The following is a 16451-nucleotide window of genomic DNA, read 5'->3' on the forward strand; positions in this document are numbered from 1 at the left end:
TGGGACACAAAGATCCAGGGCAGATGGAGGAGAGTATCTATACCCAAAGATGGTATTCCAGGATAAGGAATGACTGACTTGTACTAAGAGAGGAGCAAGTTCAGAAGTTAAGTAGCTTGACCCAGTAACCATATCACTGCTGGGTTTATAACACAAAGAAATAATAAGGAATAATACTTGAACAAAAATATTTATAGCTGTGCTCTTTGTGATGGCAAAAAATTGGAAAATGAGGGGATGCCCTTCAAATGGGGAATGCCTGAATAAAGTGTGGTATCTGATGGTGATGTAATATTAATGTGCTGAAAGGAATGATGAAACTAGAGGAATTCCATGTGAACCAGAAAGGTCCATTCCAAGGGCTCATAACTACACCAACAGCAATAAAGATAGCAGAGAAATCAGAATGGATACATTGTTCCCATGTAAAGAGAGTACCACAGTTGAAGTTGAGAATCAAGAATGGGACAAAAAGGATATTATTTTCAAGGACAATGGACTACAACTAGAGACTATTTGAAAGGACACTGTACTGCAATGAAGACTGACAAAGACACCAAATTTTGCATTTAAATGAGAGATTTGATTTTTTTGTACTTAAAGGTTTGTATAAGAATGTAATGGTAAGTACATAATTTATGGTTTAAAAATAATTCTTACTGATATAAAAAATTAAAAATTAATAACTAGTCAATAAATATAATACTTAATGAATAAAATAAATGATAAATTAATTTTAAAATAATAATAATTAGATATTTAAAATATTAAAGAAAATATCTCACTTCAGGGGGATTTTTATATCATTCTCAAAGTGAACCTCAGGGGGGAATGTTGTATGTATATTTTTGTATATAATGTTGCTGCAAGGATTTTATATAGTAACTAAGTTGAATTTGAATTAGTTTTGTTACTATAAAATTTGGTTAAAAGTGTGTTATTTTTGTAATTGAAAATATTTGTAACTGCAAATATCTGTATGAAAATGTATGACTTCCTTTTTTCAAGATATTTTACATTCTTTCTTTTTTCCTCTCTTTAACTCTCCCTGTTTTAATTTTAGAATAAGTTTAGTTAGGTTAAAAGATTCACTGGGGAAGATTATTCTTCCCAATGAATCTCAGGGGGGATTGTTGTGAGAAAGATTTATTTAGATATCATTAAGAACAGGTTTCAGGAAAAGAGAAAGGGTTTGTCCACTTTTAAAACTGTCCCCTTTAAGAAGGAAGACACACAGAATTTGTAGTGTGCTGTTTAAGAGGACTGGATAAAGGAGAGGCAGTTAGAGAATTCTGGGTCTGTCTCTTGGACTTCCTCTCAAGAGCAGGTGGCTGGATCTTTCCTCTGAGGGAAAAAGATTTGTTTGTTATTTTGAGAGAGTTTGATTTGAGATTGGAAACACACACTAAACCGAGAGTGAGTTAACTGAGAGGTTTTCCCTCTGAGCCACGGGGGAGCTGAAGAGCAGTTTTTGTGAAGTACAGTAGCATTTTGAATTAGAGTGAAGGCAAGACTTCTGAAAAGAAACTGCTTCAATTTCTCTCTCAAGATTATAAAATTACTATAAATTACTTTAGTTCATTCTTTTGCATAGCTTAATAAGATAGAAGTTAATATTTTTATTCACAGAGTATAGTAAGTGTAGTGTCTACCTTGGTAGACAACGAAGAAACTCTATGAGGACTAAGAATGGGGGGGTTGTTTTATTTAGAAATCTTAGTGTTAGATTTAAGACATTCCTATCCTATTCATGTCTCCTGTCCCTGCCTCTCCTCATAGAAGATAAATTTAGGTTGTATCAAACTGCATCAGGCCTTCTTCAATTCACCGTCTGTAAGAACAGTTCAATTTATCAGCTTTAGCTGTATCAATAGTAGCTTTAGTTTGATTATAACAGTTGCCTCCAGCCCTCTATCAACCGCCAGTAAATAGGTTAACAACATAGCAGTTTTATTTTAATTATTACAACCTCCAGGAATTGATGAAGACTAAAATGAGCAGAAGCAGGAGAACATTGTACACAGAGACAGATACATTGTGGCACAATTGGTTGTAATAGACTTTTCTACTAGCAGCAATGCAATGACCCAGGACAATCCTGAGGGAATTATGAGGAAGAACACTACTCACATCCAGAGAAAGAACTGTGGGAGCAGAAACGCAGAAGAAAAAGATATAATCTATCACATAGTTTGATATGGCTGACTAGGGTTTTGATGTTAACACTCTACTGCAAGTATGAATAACATGGAAATAGGTTTAATAATGATACATGTATAATCCAGTGGAATTGCTCATCAGCTCCAGGGGGGGAAGGAAAAAGTGGGGGGAAGAAGAGGGGGAATCATGAATCATGTAATCATGAAAAAATATTCTAAATAAATAAAGGAAAAAAAAAGAAGCTAAGTAGCTGTGAAGCAAAAAACACCTATAAGCAAAACCTCAAAGGGAAAACATAGTTTAGGCACAAATTCAATTAGAATTACTAAACACTAGTTTAAAAATTGAGTTTTTATATATGCAATGAGAGTGCTAGAGGAAAAACTGGAAAAGAAATAAGAGTTACAGAAGAACTGAAAAGGGAAAAAGAGCTTGGTCTAAGAAATATAAAACCTTGTCCAAGCAACGAACTTTCAGAAAATTAAAATGGGCCAAATAGAAGTCACTGACTACATGGGATAACAAAAAAGATTTAAACAAAATCAAAAGGCTGAAACAATAGAAGAAAATATAAGGTACCTCACAGCAAAAAACCCAACTGACTTGGAAAGCAGATTAAAGGGGAAAAAATTCAAGAATCAATGGTCCCTTACTATAATCATCAAAAAAGAAAACAAAAAAACTTTTGTGTCGTATTTCAAGAAATCATAAAAAAAAACTGCCCAGATTGCTTAGAACCAGAAGGCAAAAGTGAAAATAGAAATATAAAGAATCCATTAGTCACATTTCTTGAAAGGAAAACTTCCACAGCTTCCAGGTTAAAGAAAAAATCATTGGAGTGGTCAGAAAAAATTCAAGTACTAAGGAACCATAGTCAGGATCATATTTGATCTAGCTGCTTCCACCAAAAGGGAGCTAAGAACTTGAAATATGATATTCCAGAAGATAGAGAATACCAAACTAAATATAATCCTGGGGGAAGGGATGTCAATAAAAACAGAGGACAAGCATTCCTGATGACCAGAGCTGTGTGGAGAAATTTTGATGTTCAAACACAGGAGTTAAGAGAAAGATAAAAAGATAAAACACAAATGGAGATAAACCAGTATTAAATTCTTACATTCTAATATAGGTTAATGAGTCATCTGCCCTTCCTTACCCTATCATTATTAAGGGTCATAGGGGGAATCTAATTAAGTAAGGCTTGGGAGTGGTTCTGTTATATCTTGATCTTGAGAGAAAGAAGAGGAATACATGGGGGAAAAGGGAAAGGACAATTAGGAAAAAATATCTATATAATCAAGGTATACAAGTAGACATTAAGACAAACATCATGAAAGAGATAGGGGAGAACAGCCAATTCTTGATACCTCCCTCTCATCTAAAGTAGTCAAAAGGGGGAAGAATATACACATACACACCTGGGCACAGAAATGTTATTGAGCAGGGTAGTAGGAGGGAAAAGAGAGAAAGGGGGAATTAGAAGGAGGGAAAATTAAGAGAATTGTTCTTAAGTAAAATAAACTCTAAGAATGTCAAAAAAATGTTTCTAGTTCTTTTTGAGGTGGCAAAGAATGAGAATCTAAAGGGGTACCCATCACTTGGGGAATGATTGAATAAGCTCTAGTATAGAAATGGGATGAAATAATATTGTACTTTAAAAAAAAGATGAAAGAGATGGTTTCAGAAAAATCTGGGAACTTAAATGAAATGAACAGAATCGGGTGAATAATTTCCACAAGTCAATTACCAATCGTTTATTAATCCCCTACTATGTGTCAGATCCTGTGCTAGAGGCAGGGAATATAAGTATAAACAATTCCTACTACCAGGATGCTTATCTTCAAATGGGAAATAATAAGTATAAACTGTTATAAGGAAGAGAGGATTTGAGCACATGAAGTGTGCAGAGGGCAGAAGCATGGGGTAGCAGAGTTCAGAATTCTGGAATTGTACTGGAGAGAGATTGTTGGCCTTGGGCAGGTTCATTCTCTCTCTGGTTTTACCTGGAGGGGGACTGTCTACCTGTCTTTACTGGCTGTTTTATGCCTGAACTTCTCCATCTTACTTGATTGAAACAGCTACTCATCTTCCTATGTGATCCTGTACATCTGAGCCATCTGTCTGTGAGAACTTGGTTTGAGTCCTTTGGATCCAAAACCTCTTCTTGGGCTCTATCCTGCCTAACTGCCTAACTACCTCCATTACCATCAAAAAGGGGGGTTGGTTTGGGTAAGTGTAGGATATTTATATTAGAGTCTGGGACTCTAGACAGATAGGTGAGTTCAATATAGTTAGATCCAAGAAGACTCCTGGTGACAGGACATTTAGATCTTGTGGGATTTAGATAGAAAGCATTAGCTTAAGTTATCCAAATCCCTTCTTACTTTTCCCTTGTTAATGTGATCTCAGGTGTCTGGCTCTGCTAGCACTGGGCTTGTGTAATCTTCTGTTACTGGCCTAATTACACATTCAATCCCATCACCAAAAACCCTAACTTTATTTAAAAATATAAGTACATATATCCTAAATTGGACATGAATAAATAAAGTAGCTTGGGAGGGATTATGCTAGCAATTGGGAGACCAAAAGAGGCTTCATACATGATGTTGGTCATCACTGAAAAAAATACCACTTCGACATGCACCTTAAACAAAAAGGGGAACTCTCTAAAGTAGAGGTAAGTGAGAGCAGGTACATTCCAAGCATGTGATATGGCTACTGTAAAGACATGGAAAAGGTAAATCAAGTACTGAGTTCACTGAATATTGTTTCCTTTTGATGATCTGGTTTTTTTCACTTTAATCTATGGTTCTATTAGTTTAAAGAGTCCTACAAGAAGTCGTAGGAGTTGACTAAGAAGAAGGTAGACATAGTTAAGACATAGGTCTTGTTATGGTAGGATTGTTTAAGGGAAGAAACAAGAAGGAAACATCTAAATATTTTAAATTTATTGATGGGAAAGGGGAGAGGAAGGAGGGTAACAAGGGAGAAGGAAAAGTTCTTATTTCTAATACCTAAACCTAAATTCCCTTAATACAATCCTAATGGCTAACTTATCTAGGCTAAATAAGTTAAGTTTCCCCAAACAGAACCTCACAAAACAGAGTCCAGTAAATGAGCCAAGATCCCAGAGGAAATGAACCAAAGTAGGTCCAGCAGAGAAGTGGTTCTTCTTTAGTCTTCTGTCCAGCTGCCAGCAGCCAGTAAAAGCAGTTTTTCTCCTCTCAAGCTGGTATCTCACAAAGGGCCAGATATCTTGTAGAAAGATGAATCACAGCTAACTCCCAAAGCTTCCCCCAGAAGTCTGGGTTTTGTTTTTTTTTTTCAGTTGGGACCTTAGAATCTTGACCCAGGCTCCCATGTGATTGTCGGTACATGTCCCTGTCAATCAAATGCAGTTCATTTTGCAATCTTCCTTTGCTTACTACAGCCTCAAGAATATCACCATGGGGCAGATCCAAGATGGCAACATAGTAGTAGGGAAATCCTGAAATTGCACTGAATAGCTTTCCAAACCAATCTTTAAAAAACATCTCAAAAACACAGTAGTCAAAGTAGGATGACCAGAGGGGCTCTCCCACTAAACACAACATGAAAGGTAAGCAGAAAGGATTTTCATGATTTAAGGTGTCACAAAGAAAAGCACAGGCTGATAGACCCAGGGAACCTTGGAATTCTAGGATTTGGGTTACACCAACAAAAAAAGCAAAAAGCACCACAGATCTACCCCCTGGAGTCTCTAGGCCCTGGTAGTGACATTCAAGGCTCAATAACACTGTCCTCACTCCAGCCCTGTCCTTACTTTGGCCTCTACAACAGCAGCAATAGCAGTGAAGAAAGTCTCCAGAAAAAAAAATACTACATAAACGTGCTACACCAACAAAAAATACCACAGACCTACCCCTGGAAATCCCAGGCCCTATAAGTGAGGTTCAAAGCTCCATAGCACTGGCCTCACTTGAACCTCTGACAGGGCAGTGAAGATAGACACAAGACAAAACCCTGTGAGAGAGACGCTAAGACAGAAATGACTAGCAACTTGCAGGACCACTTCCAGTTCCTGATCAGGAAAATGAGTAAACAGAAGCAAAGAAAGCTCTTGGCCCTGGAAAATTTCTATGGAAAAAAAAAAGAGAGCAAAAAACAGAAGCAATAGAAGCAAACACATGCAAACTCTCCAAAAAAAAAAAAAAAGAAACTTTCCAAAAATAGAAATTGGTCACAAGCTCTGGAGGAACTCAAAAAGGAGTTCAAGAACCAAGTAAGGCAGATAGAAGAAAAAGGGAAGAAAAGTGGGGGGAAAGAAATGAAAGGAATGTAAAAAGAAAATAATAGCTTAAAAGGCAAAATTGCCCAAATGGAAGGAGTGATACAGAAATCAAATGAAGTAATAAGTAAATTTAAAATCAGAATCGAAGTGCTGGAAGAACAGGCAAAAAAAGTCCAATCATGAAAAGAGTGCCATGAAAAGCAGAATAGATCAAATAAAAGGAGAATCAAAAGATCATGGATGAAAATTGGCCTGTAAAGAAGATGAGAATTAGGCAAGTAGAAGCTAGTAATTTCACGAGACATCAAAAAATAATAATCAAAAGAATAAAAAATAAATAAAAACATGAAATTTCTTATTGAAAAAAAAAAACAACTGACCTGGAAAATAGATACAGGAAAGACAATTTGAGAATTATTGGACTACCTGAAAGTCATGACCCCAATAAAAAAAAGCCTAGAATTCATATTACAAGAAATTACCCAAGAAAACTGCCCTGACATTCTTAAACAAGAGGGCAAAATAGACATTTAAAGAATCCATAGATCAAGTCCTGCAATGAATTCCTAAATGACAATTCCCAGGAATAGTTAGAGCCAAATTCAGGAACTTCCAGGCCAAGGAGAATGAAGACCAATCTCCTTAATGAATACAGAAGCAAAAATCTTAAATAAAATACTAGCTAAAAGACTATAGCAAGTTATTAAAAGATTATTCACTATGACCAGGGGGTATTTATACAAGGAATGCAAAGGCTGGTTCAATATTAGGAAAACCATCCACATAATTGACTATATTAACAACTAAAAAGAGAAATCACATGATTACCTGAATAGATGCAGAAAAAGTCTTTCATTCATATTGAAAACACTAGAAAGGATAGGAATAGAAGGGCTTTTTGATGAAAGTACTTATTTAAAACAATTAGCAAGTATCATCTGCAATGGGGATAAGTCAGAAGAATTCCCAATAAGATAAAGAGTGAAGCAAGGATGCCCATTATCACCACTACTAGTTAACATTGTACTAGAAATGCAAGCTGTAGCAATTAGAGAAGAAAAAGAAATTGAAGGGATCAAAGTAGGCAATGAGGAAAGTAAAAAAAATCACTCTTTGCAGAAAATATGATGGTATATTTAAAGAATCCGAGAAAATCAACTAAAAAGCTAGTGGAAATAATAACTTTAGCAAAGCTACAAGGTACAAAAGAAATCCACATAAATCATCAGCATTTCTATATATTTCCAACAAAACTCAGCAGCAAGAGTTAGGGAAGAGAAATTCCACTTAAAATCACTCTAGACAACATAAAATATTGAGGAATCTATTTGCCAAGACAAACTCAGGAATTATATGAATGCAACTATAAGACTTTCCACACAAATACAACTAGATCTAAACAATTAGAAAAACATTAACTGATCATGGGTAGGACAAGCTAATATAATAAAAATTAAAATCCTATCTAAATTATTTTACTTATTCAATACCATACCTATCAAACTACCAAAAAAATTTTTTATAGAAATAGAAAAAAATATAACAAAATTCATCTGGAAGAACAAAAGATCTAGAATATTAAGGGAAATAATGGAAAAATGGAGGCCTAGTAGTGCCAGATCTTAAACTGTACTATAAAGCAGTGATCATCAAAACAATACAGTGTAATAGTTAAGAGGTTGTGAAATTGTAAAAATTAAAATTAAATTATAAATCTGTTAGTAGCTTTAACAATTTAGTTTAATCAAAGTAGAGATAGTAAAGAGAGGGAAATGTAGGAAAGAGGTAGGGAGCAGTTTAGCTAAATATACTAATTGCATTCTGATGGAATAAAGTTCATCTCCAACAAAGGCTCTGTCAGGTTCCAATTTACAGTCAGAAGTCCGTGAGAGTCTCTTCATCAAGAGTCCCCAGAGTAAGCATCTCCCTTCAGCAAAAGTCATCAACGCAGTAATGTCTCCAGCAAGAATGCGTCCAGCAAGAGTGTCATCAATGCAAGAATGTGTGTTCAGACCTCTGGTCACACCTTTATAAGCCATTTTCTCTACCTACCAGCTTTCCCACATCAAATCTCAGGAACCAATCATAGTTCCTCAATTTGCCTGGTACCACCCAGGAGGGCAGAGCTTATGAGATCAATTTCATGACTCTGAGGTTTCAACTTCCTTTCACTGTGGGTATGTGTATCCTTGCACATCCAAAGCAAATCTCCAGGTCCCTGACTGGTTAAATTAAAAGGGAGGGGAACACCAAGTCCCTGATTAATTCAATTAAAACAAAGGGAGATGAATTCCAATCTCAAAACAGTTCTGGCTTTGGGGACAAGAACCCACAGTTTGACAAAAACTGTTTAGAAAATTGGAAAACAGATTGGGAAAAATTAGGTTTAGATCAACATCTCACACCCTATACCAAAGTAAATTCAAAACAGGTAAATGACAAATATAAAGAGGGAAATTACAAGTAAATTAGGTGAATATAGAATAGTATACCTGTCATATCTAAGGAAAAGAAAAGTATTTAAGATCAAGAAAGAGATACAGAACACTGCAAGATGCAAAATGAATAATTTCAATTATATTAAATTAAAAAGGGTTTGTACAAATAAAACCAATGCAACCAAAATTAGAGGGAAAGCAACAAACTGGGAAAAAAATTTTTTTAAGAAAAATCTGTCAACGGTTTAATTTCTCAAATTTATAAGGAGAACTAAGTCAAATGTATAAGAAACCAAGCCATTCCCCAATTGACAAATGGTCAAAGGACATGAATAGACAGTTTTCAGGCAAAGAAATCAAAACTATCAACAATTACACGAAAGCATTCTAAATCCCTCCCAATTAGAGAAATGTAAATCAAAACAACTATAAGGTACCATCTCATACCTAGCAGATTGGCCAATATGACAGTAAAGGGAAATGATAAATGTTGGAGGGGATGAGGCAAAATTGGCTGCTAGAGTTGTGAATTGATCCAACCATTCTAGAAGGCAATTTGGAATTATGCCTAAAGGGCTTTAAAAGAATGCCTGCCCTTTGATCCAGCAATACTACTACTAGGGTTCTACCCCAAAGAGATAATAAAAAAGGGTTGCATAAAAATATTCAGAGCCACACTCTTTGCTGTGGTAAAAAATTGGAAAATATGGGGGTGTCCCTTGATTGGGGAATGACTGAACAAATTTTGGTATCTGATGGTGATGGAATAGCATTGTGCTGTAAGAAATGATTAACTATAAGATTTCAATATAAGCTGGAAGAACCTCCATGAACTGAAGCAAAGTGAAATGAGCAGAACTAAGAGAACATTGTACACAGAAAGTGAAACACTGTGGAACAATCCAATGTAATGGATTTTGCTACTAGAAGCAATGCAATGATCCAGAACAATCCTGAGGGGCTTACAAAAAAGAATGCAATCCACATTGAGAGAAAGAACTGTGGGTATAGAAATGCAGAAGGAAAACATGATTCATCACTGTTTACATGAATATAGGTTGTGGGGTTTGGGTTTTAAAAGATTACTCTTCTTACAAAAATGAATAATATGGAAATAGGTATCAAGTGATAACATATGTATAACCCAGTGGATTTGCTTGTCAGCTTTCAGAGGGGAAAAAAGGAGGGGAAGGAGAGAATATGAATCATGGAAACATGGAAAATATTTTAAAATTAATTTTTAAAAATTAATTTAAAAAAAGAATACTACCAGGACAGCAAAAAGGATGGATTAGAGAAGAGAGGAAATAAAAATCAGTTTTCAATATCAAAAGGAGATATTTAGTGGTTGGATATCAATTCTCCTAAGAATTCTGCAATGATTTACATTAAATGGTAATGACATCTATTTATTTTCCAATTGTAGGTTGGTTCTCTTCACTGGAAAAATGTGTGACAGGATCTGATAAGTAATTCTCCACACTCCAGGTTAAGGACAAAGACTGTTCCCAAAGAAAAGAAAATGGAAGGGGTATTTCAATGAGGGAAGAAGGGATGTCTGATGGAAGAGGGATGATGGAGGTTTTTTTGAAGGCTAAAGTGTGAAAAAGAATGTATTTCTATAGCACAGGAGGGAAAGAAATTGACTTTCCTGAGCTCCTTTCCAGTCTCCTAAAATTATTCCTTCAAATATTTTGCCTCAACTCTGTCCATGGTAAAAATTAAATCTCTAATAAAAATATTATATTTTAAGAGAGTTCATAATGATCATTAGAAATCAAAGAATAAAGAGGATGCAAAATAAAAAACATGTGTCCGTGGCTGGTTAGTCATTTTTAGCCATCCCCACTCACCACCATCACTGCTGATTCTACATCAGAGAGGAGGAGCCTCAAAGCCCACTCCCTTTATCCTCTGTCTATAGGAAGTACGTAATGATAGGAAATCAGTGGACTCTCAGGATATGTAGTTCTTTATTAGGGTAACAGATTTTCAAATATACACCACTCACCCCACTACAAACATGAGACTGTCCAAAGCCCTAGAACTGTGATGGCAAACGTAGGACACGTGTGCCAAAGAAGGCACACAGAGACTTCTATGGGTATGTATAGGCCCTCGCTTGGCCAGCTAGGTGCCTGGTCCTGTCCCCGAACACAGGAGGTGGGGCACTCTAGCCTCCCTCTACTGTCAGGGTGGAACAGCCCAAGTTTGCCCAGCCCGGCCCCACCCCCGAACACAGAGAGAAGTGCACACAGAGGGTGGGACTCGGCACACAGTTGGGGGGTGGAGGTAAGGGGACATGGCATGGAGTCCCTAAAAAGTTCTAAAAGGTTCATCATCACTGCTCTAGGATGATGTTAGTTTGGGAACAAACTTTTACAAAGCTGTCTGAATCTTTCTTTTTCACTCTTATTTTCTTTTACCCATTAAGACCTGGCTCCTTCCTGTTATTGTGCCTTCATTTACCATTATATTATCTCCAGTACTGTTTGTATTTTCGCTGACACCCACCAATGAAATCTTGTTCCCCAATTCCACATCTAGTCTCCAACATCATTTAGTAACCTATCCTCCTTTGTAGTTTGCTCAATCCATATCTACTATCTGATCAAAATTCTGATAGCTGTTACCTACCAAGCTACAGGACCCTCTCTTTTCTCAACAAGTTCAGGATATGGCTCAGTTATTTTCTCTCCTCACCCCACCACCACCTCCAATGCTAGTTTGCACTCATACTTCTTCCTCAAACACCCTAAACTAACAGTTCCTCAGTTAACTCACTTTACAGGACTGACTTATTTCCCCACTCTTTCTCAATTTCACAAAAAGATGCTCATTCCCATCACTCACAAATATGCCACTTCCCTCTTTATGAATTCCAAAACATTCTCTTGTTTAATCACAATCTGTTGCTATTCCATCTTCTCTTGTGACTCAAAACTCCAAAACCTATTCTTCATCCTTACCTTGGCTTGCAAATCCAGAACTAGATACAATATACCCAACATGGTTTTTGCAGGGAACAATGGAAATCTCAACTTCCCATTCCCCAAAATCATGCCTTTGTTAATGCTGCCTAAGATTAAGCTGTTTTGGCAGTCATCTTACATTTGACTTCCAATCTCCTACGGCCTCTGGTTTTCTTGCTTTTTTTTTTTTTAATAAGAAAAATTGTCTATCTATACTTCTTTCACCCTGTACTTTTTTGCAATTGAATTGTTTTACTCCAAGCCTAGGATTTTGTCTTTAACTACTTGATATCATTGCTAGCTCTGTTGCAATATTTTTACATCCTTATTCTGTCATTAACTGTGTTAGCCTCCCCACCGAGTAACATCCAAATTATAATTGGTTATGTTTACTTGTAGCCAAAGAAAATAAAACACCAGTGTTATTTCTGACCACATTTTTTATTGGTTTTTTAGACCTTTTCTCCTCTGAATATTTCCTAATCAGTATTTACTTACTACTGTGCTCAAATGTATATGCACATGTTAGCTGTAATAGCTTAATCTATATGTAGGAAGTAATATTTAAAAAACTGATGAAAAATTTAAGGAAAGAAAAAAAATTTTCATCTATAGTTTACATAGGAATTGACCTTTGATTCCCTAATGTATAAGTATAAAATTTTATATATATTCCAAATGAATTTCATCTAATTTGATTTAGCGTGATGCTCTGGCTGGTTAAGACTTTTTGGATCCCAAGAATTATCCAATGTTTTATTCCTCTTTCCCAAGTTTATTCAATTTGTAAATTTGATAAGCTTACTAATTATGTCATCATCCAAGTTATTCAAAAAATATTAAACAATATGAGGACAAGCACAGATCCCTCTGTACTTCCCTGGAGACTTCCTGCCACCTTAATATTCAACCATTAACAACTTTTTTTTTTCATTCCAACTAACAAGTTCTGAATTCATTTAATTGTATTACTATGTATACTCAATCTCTCCATCTTCTACATAAGAATATGTTAAAAGAAATTGTTTAATTTTACTCTGTCTCATTAGGAGCAGAAAATTCTAGGTTAGAGGTAGTTATATAATCTTACTCTGTCTTTTTAAGAGCAGTAGTCTTCTCATTATTAATCCACCTCTTTAGGAGAAAGACTAAAAAAGCAGTGAAGAATCAGTTAAGACACTTCATTTTCTCTGTCTTCCTAGAGAGCAGGGTATCTGGGGTTTCTGTATCAGTGTGCTCTCTGTCAGGAATATCTGGAAGTTAGCTGCTGAGAGTTGGAATTCATATACAAAGTTAAGATACAGTCTATTTCTGAGGGGTTTCTTCTTCCCAGCACTTTGAGGGAGAAGGGTCTCACTCTGAGGGCTTTTCTCCTGAGCACTTTGAAGGGACGGACCTGGAGAACTACCTGTGTCTCTGTGTGACATGCAGTTTCAACTGACAGTTTAATATTAGAATTACTTCAAGGAATTTGTTATTGATAAATGTTCATCGATTAGTTGGTTAAGATAGATAGTGAATTGTTATTTTAGTCAGACAGAGTAGAAATAGTTTAGGCCTCCTCTGTCAGGCAAGAAGAAACTGCAAAGAAAGCAGTTAGATTTTAGGGTTTGTTAGATATTTTAGTATAGGGGTTACTTTTAAGCATAGTGATATACATTTAGATCTATATTATCCATTTTCCTACCTCCCATTTCCTATCCCTACTACTCCCAAGAATAAAGAGATTCAGTGGTGTACCAAACTGTTTTCAGCCTTCTATCCACCACCTACAAAATAGTTTTACCAATAACAGCTTTAGTTTACCCATACACAGGGAGCCATAAGGATTTTGAAAAACCTACAACTTCTGATTCTAGTAAGTTAAAATACTACAAGAAGAGCTTCCATTGTACATCTAGCAGCTCCCCTTGCCAAAAACCTTAAATGAGATATTACATCTCAAAGTGTTGGGATATCCTAAAACTACTACCCTTCTTTAGATTGGTTATGTTAACAGTATTTTTCCAAGGGTACCAACTACATTTAATAGTTGGTAAAAAGTTGGCTAGGAAGAAAAAAAACAACTAAATAACCATCAAACTGAAACTAGATTAGCATTATCTAGATTTTATTGCAAAACTAACAAACAAAATCTAAGCAAAACAAGATTATAACCAAATTACTCAAACCTGCTTCTACCACTGCTACTAATGATAATAGTTTTTTCTGACTGCAAGAAGTGCCAATGTTTAATCCAGAGCACAAATTAATAACTGTCAAGCACCATTGACCATTTACCCCTACTGATATGGAGGGATTTAAGAGAGGCACCTCTTCCTTTGAGGAGGAACCAATAGCAGTGATTTAAAAGATGGAAAATATATGTAAACAATGCAATCCAACCTGGGTAGATTTTGAATATCTCTTGGACAAACTATTAACAAAGAGGGAAAAAGAGAAAGTCATTAAATTAACCAGGCACGGGGCAATGTTCACTGGCCTCAGATGGACCCTCATTGGGATTTGAATGATCCTATGCATTACAAAAGATTACACCATTTGTATCCCAAAAAGATAATAAGGAAAAAGACTTGTACAAGAATATCCATAGCAGCGCTCTTTGTGGTGGCCAAAAATTGGAAAATGAGGGGATGCCCTTCAATTGGGGAATGGATGAATAAATTGTGGTATATGTTGGTGATGGAATACTATTGTGCTCAAAGGAATAATAAAGTGGAGGAATTCCACGGAGACTGGAACAACCTCCAGGAAGTGATGCAGAGCGAAAGGAGCAGAACCAGGAAAACATTGTACATAGAGACTGATACACTGTGGTACAATCGAACGTAATGGACTTCTCCATTAGTGTCAATGCAGTGTCCCTGAACAATCTGCAGGGATCTAAAAAACACAATCCACAAGGAGAGGATAAACTGTGGGAGTAAAAACACCGATGAAAAGCAACTGCTTGACTATAGGGGTGGAGGGGATATGACTGAGGAGAGACTCTAAATGAACACTCTAATGCAAATACCAACAACATGGAAATGGGTTCGAATCAAGAACACATGTGATACCCAGTGGAATTGCACGTCGGCTATGGGAGAGGTGGTGGGAGGGGGGAGGGAAGAAAAGAAAATGATCTTTGTTTCCAATGAATAATGTTTGGAAATAACCAAATAAAATAATGTTAAAAAAAAAAAGATTATACCAGGCTAGTGAGGCAGTTATTACAGCAATGAGGGGATGTTTGGATAGACCTGGAACATGGAATAAATTTGAAAATGTGAAGCAGGAGATAGAAGAGAATACATAAAATTTATGGACAGGCTAAAAAATTACATGAAAGACATATTGATTTGGACATAAATAGAAAGACAATCAACACCTAAGATGGCAAATTGTGAAGAATTGTTATGTATTAAAAACCTTTTAAAAACAAATTATCTTAATTGGATCGACATGGACTTAGATGAACTGCATAGAGTAGTTATGTATGGTTATAATGGTCATAATGAAAAGAAAGAGGACAATTATGATAGTGAAATTGTGGAGGCACTAAGAAAAGAGATAAGAACCCTAAAAGGAAAAATTGAGAAATCTGAAAAAAGGGATACCAGAGCTGGGCTGACACCAGTACAAAAATATAGAAATCAAAGACAATATACAAACCAAGAATCAACATGTTATCTGTACAGAAATGGGGAGAAATCTAATAATTAATTGCAGATGCTGGAATAAAATATTTAGTAATTTTAGGAATAATGGTGGCAACTTTAGGGGCAATTATTTTAGGAACAACAATTTGAGAAGCAACAATAACAACCAAGGTAATTCTAGAAATGGAAATTATGGAAACTATGGAAACAATGATAGAAACAATAACCAGACTAAAGGATATGAATTATTACAATATATCAGAAACGGAGCATGTCCACACAATAACCAAAATCAAAATTCAAATTCTCCTCAAAGAGAGGAATCTCAGAAAAGTGTACATGGTCTGTTATGAAGGTTTAATAGAGGAGAAAGGCCTATAGAATCAAAGATTAAAACATTTGATTTTCCAGATCCAGATGTCATTACACCTATAATTCCAGTTCATTCTCCCCTACATAGCACTGGATCACATGTAATTCTCAAAGAAGGAAATATACTTTATGATTGTCTTTTAGATATTGGAGCATCAAGATATGTTTTAATTAGTACACCTGATTCTAACTGTAATTCAATAAGCTCTATTAGTGTTGATTGCATTTCTGAAACTCCTTTAAGTCCAAAAGCTTTCAACAAGAATGGTGTCTCTGGGACCTTTTATCTGTGGAGCATTCATACCTGCTAAAGCCTATGTCTCCTATGAACTTATTAGAGAGAGATTTTTTGTGCAAATTAAGACCCACGATAGTATGTACCCAAAATGGGGATTTTAGATTTAGATTTAGACTTTAAATTTATCAGAAGAATCTTTGGATTTGCTCCCAATATTCTTTTAGATAATAATTCTTTTTAGATAATATCCATTTAGAAATGTATAAAACTCAAAAATTTTACAATACCTACAGATATACCCAAAGCTCTCTGGGTTACATCTTCTACCAATGTAGGCCTGCTAAAATCAGCTGTTCC

At 35.7% G+C, this 16451-nt stretch overlaps 1 protein-coding gene across 6 annotated transcripts in view; it reads right to left on the reverse strand.

The window, feature by feature from the left end:
• Positions 1 to 16451, reverse strand: part of BTBD8 (BTB domain containing 8) — a 161762-nt gene that overhangs the window by 86405 nt on the left and 58906 nt on the right. The gene's annotated exons all lie outside the window — the stretch shown is intronic.

The sequence above is a fragment of the Monodelphis domestica genome, chromosome 2 (assembly GCF_027887165.1).
Source record: "Monodelphis domestica isolate mMonDom1 chromosome 2, mMonDom1.pri, whole genome shotgun sequence".
NCBI classification, from domain to species: domain Eukaryota; kingdom Metazoa; phylum Chordata; class Mammalia; order Didelphimorphia; family Didelphidae; genus Monodelphis; species Monodelphis domestica.